This window comes from Gossypium raimondii, chromosome 1 (assembly GCF_025698545.1).
Source record: "Gossypium raimondii isolate GPD5lz chromosome 1, ASM2569854v1, whole genome shotgun sequence".
Lineage (NCBI taxonomy): Eukaryota > Viridiplantae > Streptophyta > Magnoliopsida > Malvales > Malvaceae > Gossypium > Gossypium raimondii.
The window spans coordinates 34512712-34519240 of NC_068565.1; the positions used below are offsets into that span (position 1 = coordinate 34512712).

Here is a 6529-nt window from a genome sequence, read left to right on the forward strand (position 1 = left end):
TTCATATAAATTTCACTATCAAGTGTACCATATAAATAGGATGTAACAACATCCATTAGATGCTTGCCAAGATTTTCACGTACTGCCAGACTAATAAGATATCTAAATGTGATTGCATTCACTACAGGAGAATATGTCTCTTCATAATCAATCCCGGGCCTTTGTAAAAATCCTTGTGCTACAAGGTGAGCTTTTACACCTTTAGGTGTTTGTACTACAGGTTCAAAAACTTCACGTTTAGAAAGTGAATTCAATTCTACTTTAATTGCATCTTTCCATTTTTGACCAACATTTTCTATTTTTACATTTCTTAGTAGATTTAGGCTCAAGATTCTCATTTTCTTTTATTATTTCAATAACAATATTATAATCAAAATTATTTTCGATAACTACATTTTTTTCCGGTTCTATCTTTTTCTCGTATTGACATAACTTATTGAGATCTCCTTATTTTCATCATTTTCATTTTCACTTTTAGGTATCTGAATCTCTTCTTGAGTTTTATAATTAGTTATATCATGGGTCTCTTTAGGAACCCCCGCCTCCACTATATGACCATCTTGAATGTTTGCTCCTTTTCTTTTACGAGGACTTTTATCTTTGGAACCGATCGGTCTTCCACGCTTTAGGCATGGATTACTTTCTTTTGCACTAACAGTTTGTCCTATTAGGACATCAATTCGTATTGGAGCATTTTCAGCTGGTATGTGAGATTTAATGAATCTGGCAGTTGATTTGTAAAATAAATACTACACCAAAACAGGTTTTTAGCGGCGCTTTTTTAGGCATTTAGCGGCTTTTTTTGCGCCGCTAAAAGAATTTGCGGCGCTTTGAGAAGCGCCGCAAAAAATGCCGCTAATGACAGCGTCGCTAACTTTAGTGGCGTTTTTAGAAACAAACGCCGCTAAAGACCATGACTTTTAGCAGCGCTTATCCCACAAACGCCGCTAAAGACCATGACCTTTAGCGGCGCTTTTTCCACAAACGCCGCTAAAGACCATGACCTTTAGCGGCGCTTTTCTCACAAACGCCGCTAAAAGCCACGATCTTTAGCGACGCTTTTCCCAAAAAACGCCATTGAAGGCCACGACCTTTAGCGACGCTTATACAACAAACGCCACAATAAAGATGACTTTTAGCGACGCTTTTTAACAAACGCCGCTAAAAACATGACTTTTGAAAAAATATTTTAATTAAATAATATTTATTTGTATGATAATTATTATATTATGTTTTGTTTTGTTTTTAAGGATAAAAGTATTAATTAAATTAAAATTTCTATTAAAATTTTAACTTTAAAGCTAAATATATATTTCCATGTAACAGGGATATAAATTCGTACCGATTTCAAATATTTCCTATAAAAACCTGTCACGACAGTGATATATATTGCATGCTTGATAATATATCAACCATCACAACCGCATATATTTCAAGACAATTCACAGTTCTTAAACACCCATTCTCACAGAAAAATTTGCTAAGTATGACAGGCTTCAGATTGTTGAGAAAAATCAATACAAAGATTTATAACCTCAAGCTATCAAACAATTCCATTCATCTAAAGACATCCTTCTTAGAACATTTATGAGCACTATGTCATACTCATTTATCAGCTCTTAAAAAATTAACAGCATGTATGACCTTGCAATTCAATTAATCACCACATTTCGTCCAGCAAGCACTTTATTGGCTTTCTATAAAATTTAAGATTCTTAGACTATCCCCAGAAATTATTTTCCAGTCCAAAAAGAATCCAACAGAAAATTATTAATAGCAATTGACTTGCATATTTAAAATGACAAGCAAGTTAGTTACTGACATCAATGGGAGGATTTAGATATTCTATTCCATTGCTTATCTGACCATATGGCTCCATTAAATCAACCACATTTTGTAGATCATCTTTGGTCAAATTTAGTCCAAGGTGATTCACCAGCATTTGGCTAATTTGCTTGACAATTTTGGTTTTCCATAGCCATTTTGGGATCATGCTGCTGAAAGTCTGCAAGCAGTACAAATTACAGTTAGATAATTTGGTTAAAATTGATTAGTGCCTAAAACATGAATTTACCACCAATTAAGATGGATTAGTTAAATATGAAACTTAAAGAAACAGAGGTAAACATGTAAACTGAATGAAAACACTTAAATAACTGATTCTTCGAATTTCAGGAAGAATAAAACAAGACATTAATGAGATTGGTAAGGTACTTATATAAAATTATATTTTAATCATTCCACTTTAAAAATTAAGCACGTTTAAATTGGAGCAAAAATAAATAAATAAATACATGCCTTGAATAAGACGCAATGAAATGATATATTTTAGGTTTATGTCAATCTGTGACTATGACCTTTTTATCAATCCAACCACATATAGCTACCAATTTTCCTGGCAAAATAAACGATCATTTATCATAAAATTTTAACATCATGCACTCGCAAGTCAAACTTTTTTATTCATATATGCCGACTAGATTTTAATTCAATTGATGTTAGTATAATTGTCAATCTGTGACTAAATTTTAACATCATGCACTCGTAAGTCCCATTACATCTACCATAAACATAAAACAGTAAAAGGAAGAAACAAAATATTCTTTTGATAAATCATAAACAAAAGTTACCAGAAATGTACATTCAAAGTCCAAATAAGCAAAAGGAAAATAATGCAGACCATAGCATACCAAAACTTCATACTTCCCAGGCTTTAAAATCTATCATAGCTATATTAGATGGACACATGACATGACAGCCAAAAAACATAGAACAAATAAAGTGGAAGAACTAGACAAGTAAGTAAGTAATGTTAGACACAATAAGTAAAGTTTAAATAAAGAAGTTATGACAACAAATTATTAAAATATATCAATACCAATATGATATGAATTCATAAATGCTCCGAAATTAAAAAATAACTTGTAAACAAGAACGAAACTTGTATAGTTGCATAGACTTATATTTGAGATTTTTTTCATCTGGTGCCATTTTAAAAATGAGAAAAATGAGATATATATAGAATAAATATGAAAAGGATTAACTGATAAAGGCTCTATGTATATACAGAAACCTTTTATATATCTAATATTCTATATAATGAGTCGGCCTATATCTATAAAATAAAACTAACAATCAATATATCTATAGATTTATAATATTCTATAAAGAAGAAAGATGGGGCAAGGCACATATAAATGCATGCAAACATAAATGAACAATCACAATGCACTTTAAAATGCTAAACAATTTAAATTTTTTTTTTTACCGAAACACACTTAAAAATTTGAAATTATAGCAATGTATATGCATAGCTTTAGCTCAAATCCAGCATCTATGAAAATCTATTTGGAAAGCGAAGGGATACCCTAAACTGCAATAATGAGAGACCACAGGCAAAGCTTTAATTCCACATTTAAAAACGGCCTCTATCCCACCAATTTCATTTCTATGCTCCAAAACCTACTATTTACAGGTGATATTAAAATAAAAAGGTATCTTGCCTTTGGTATTTCTTGATGCAGTGAAGGTAGTTCCTTCAGACGATAATGGTCCTTACCATTTTTGCACTATGGTAAGTACCGGTAAGGATACGGCCTCTAATAGAAACAGTGCCAGTAAATGGGCTTTTCTTAATTATCAATATATGTTCCTGGACAACATTGAAATCCAATGTAAGTGTCAACAAATGCAATTGTAGAAAGGGTGAGGGTGAAGCAGACATGAAATAGTACAATGAAAATGAATCAACAAAGGGCTAGACATCCATAAAAATTATGGATGCCCCATGGTTCTATGACATGAACTGTTTGAATAAAGGTAAGATCTCAGAAACATGTTAGCCAAAAACATGGCCTCCACAGTGTAATCACATCGGTCAAATAAAACCCCAAGAGAAAGCATCTAACATGAAGTGCAATAAACTTACTATATCAATGCCCTAAAACAGTTCCAAGCAGAAAACACAGTAAAATGGTGATGAATGTTGTCCCGAAATCTCCAAAAACAACAACATAGTTAGACTATCTAGTTTAACAATAAAAAAAATATAGCAGAGAACAAGTAATTACCATTACACATATTCAGTGATGAACACAAGGAAGCATGGCTAAGAAACATGTATTCTAATTGCCAAATCAATTAACAATATGCAAGCAAAATAGTAATGATAAGGAAGAGCAAAGTAAAGCAAACCTTTAATGGCCTCTCTGGGTGTCTTAAAGCCTAACCCAATGCTTTTCCAGAAGCGATTCCCTCCCTTTCCAGGTCTCTTTCCTTTCCCAGTTTTTTTACAGCTGATAGAGGTATTAGAATCGTCTGAGTAAAATGAATTAGCAACAAAGTAAAACATATATAACAATGGAAGAAGCTAGTTGATTCAATAAAGATATCTCTATTTCCGCCTATAGAAAATCACAAAACATCAGAAAGTACAAGCAGCATGAGAAAGACAAAAGGAGAAATAATCTACCAAAAAAAAAAACCAAATGGAACATACTATTTGTTTTGTCCGTCGGAGGTAATTGATGACATTCTGCAAATCAGAATCACCATGTGAATCTGGAATAGAACTTTCAGCAAGCGCAGGACCACGGTCTTTCTCAGCAAACTGAATAGAAAACTGCATTTTTCTACTCTTGCATTAAAATAAAACTACAAAATATATTCTGGTTTGCAAACAAATCAAGACTGCAAAAATAAAATAAAATAAAATAAAATAAAACATACCCACTATCACCTAGAACAATTACAGAAAATGTAGAAATATAACTTAGATAAAAACCAACCATACTCTCGAGCAGGATAATTTGCAGAAGAGATTTCAGCAGTTCGTTTTGGATTGTCTGAATGGCATACAGCTATAGGCTTGTCATTTAATTTGTTTTTTTTTTTCTAGTTTTCCACGAAAAAAAATGATGGGTTATTTCCAATTTTTTTTCTTTCACTGAAAATAATCTCAAAAAAATATATACTGAAAGCAATAGAAATAAAAAAGAACACCTATTGAACAGGAGGAAGTGCGGCTCTTCTTAGTTTTTCTCTTGACATTTTCCCTTGATATCCTCTTTCACTTCTTGTTCTTCAATGGAAAAAAAGTACTGATTTTTCTTCTTCTTATTCAGAAGGATCTGATTTCTTTTTCCTTCTACTGATTTCTTATTCAATGGGAAGTTTCAGTCTTCTCTTTCACCTCCTCTTCCTCCGGTTTCTTGCCATCTAGGGCTTCCGTCGCCATAGAAATCACCAGTAAAATTAAAAGGAAACTGTACGTTCCCTTGAAAGCCTATTAAAAGAAACCCTAACAGATCGAGAGAAAAGGAGTAGCGATGGTGAGTGAATTCAGTGCAGTGAAATGAAAAGGAAAAAGAAGTGTGATTGGCGTAGGTGTATTGACTTGGTGTTGCTGGAAATGGGAAAGTTGGGGGCAAATTTTGAGATAAAAAGGTAAAAAGAATTAAGTACAATCTTTTATTTGGGGGATTTAGGGCGCACGGAGATGAGAAGAAGAGGGAGCAATGAGCGGGTAACTAAAATAATTTTTTTTGGAATAGAGCGGGATTTTAATTAGCTTTTGCGGCGTTTTTTAAAAACGGCTATTGTTTATCTTTTGCACCATCCAAAAAAATAATCTTTTGTAGAATATTTTTTTTGTAGCATTTTAAAAAAAAATGCCGCTATTTATTTTTTTAATTTAAATATCTAATTTTATGGTTAAAATTATCAATGTAGCAATTAGAAAATGATAAAATAATTTTGTAGTCTTTAATGTTCGTATTTTTATTAATTTTTATTTTGTTTTTATAAATTGATTTTTTTTGCGTTTTTATAAATTAATTTTTTAAAGTAAAATTATTTTACTATCAAATAATCTCTCACATATCAAATTTCTATTAAAGATTGAGACGTTAATTATGATTTTATATTGTTCATTTCAATTTAATCTCCATTTTATTAGAGATATTTCTTGCTAACTAAAATATAATTATTTTGCTAGATGTTCGATGTGAAATGATTTTAGTTTTTGTATTTTATTTTTATTTGTTATAATTTGGTCCTATATATCTAAAATAGATAGTTACCTATCCGTATCAATTTGTTACATTTTTTATTTATTAATTTTTTAAATCTAATATTTAAATATATCAAATGGTTTAAATTAAATACTTTTTAGTCATAAACACCGCTAATGTTACCTTTTCCGGCGTTTATGTAAGAAACGCCACTAATAAATTAAATTATTGTAATGAAACGACACCGTTTTGAAAAATTCTAAATCATATTAGCAGTTTTTTTATTATAAACGCATAAAGCTCATATATTTTACAATTTTTATATTCAATTATTGTATATTGCATATCAATTTTAAACTAATAATCTTTACAATTATATAAGAACTTGTTTAATATATAAATTAAAAAATACTAATTAATCTAAACCTTAAACTCTAACTCGACCCCGAATCTCTAAACCTTAAATCACTAACTCTTAACCCCAAACCCCAAACCCCAAACCACTAACCTCTAAACCT

At 31.0% G+C, this 6529-nt stretch overlaps 1 long non-coding RNA gene across 2 annotated transcripts; it reads right to left on the reverse strand.

The window, feature by feature from the left end:
* Positions 1 to 3503: 3503 nt before the first annotated feature.
* Positions 3504 to 5534, reverse strand: LOC105785675 (uncharacterized). Of its 2 annotated transcripts, XR_008197796.1 has the most exons (4): positions 5002 to 5534; positions 4499 to 4893; positions 4195 to 4295; positions 3504 to 3652 (listed from the first exon to the last, which is right to left on the reverse strand). It is a non-coding gene; the product is annotated as an uncharacterized LOC105785675 (long non-coding RNA). The 2 variants fall into 2 exon arrangements; XR_008197795.1 differs by lacking the exon at positions 5002 to 5534 and having other exon boundaries at positions 4499 to 4995.
* Between the last annotated feature and the right edge of the window lie 995 nt (positions 5535 to 6529).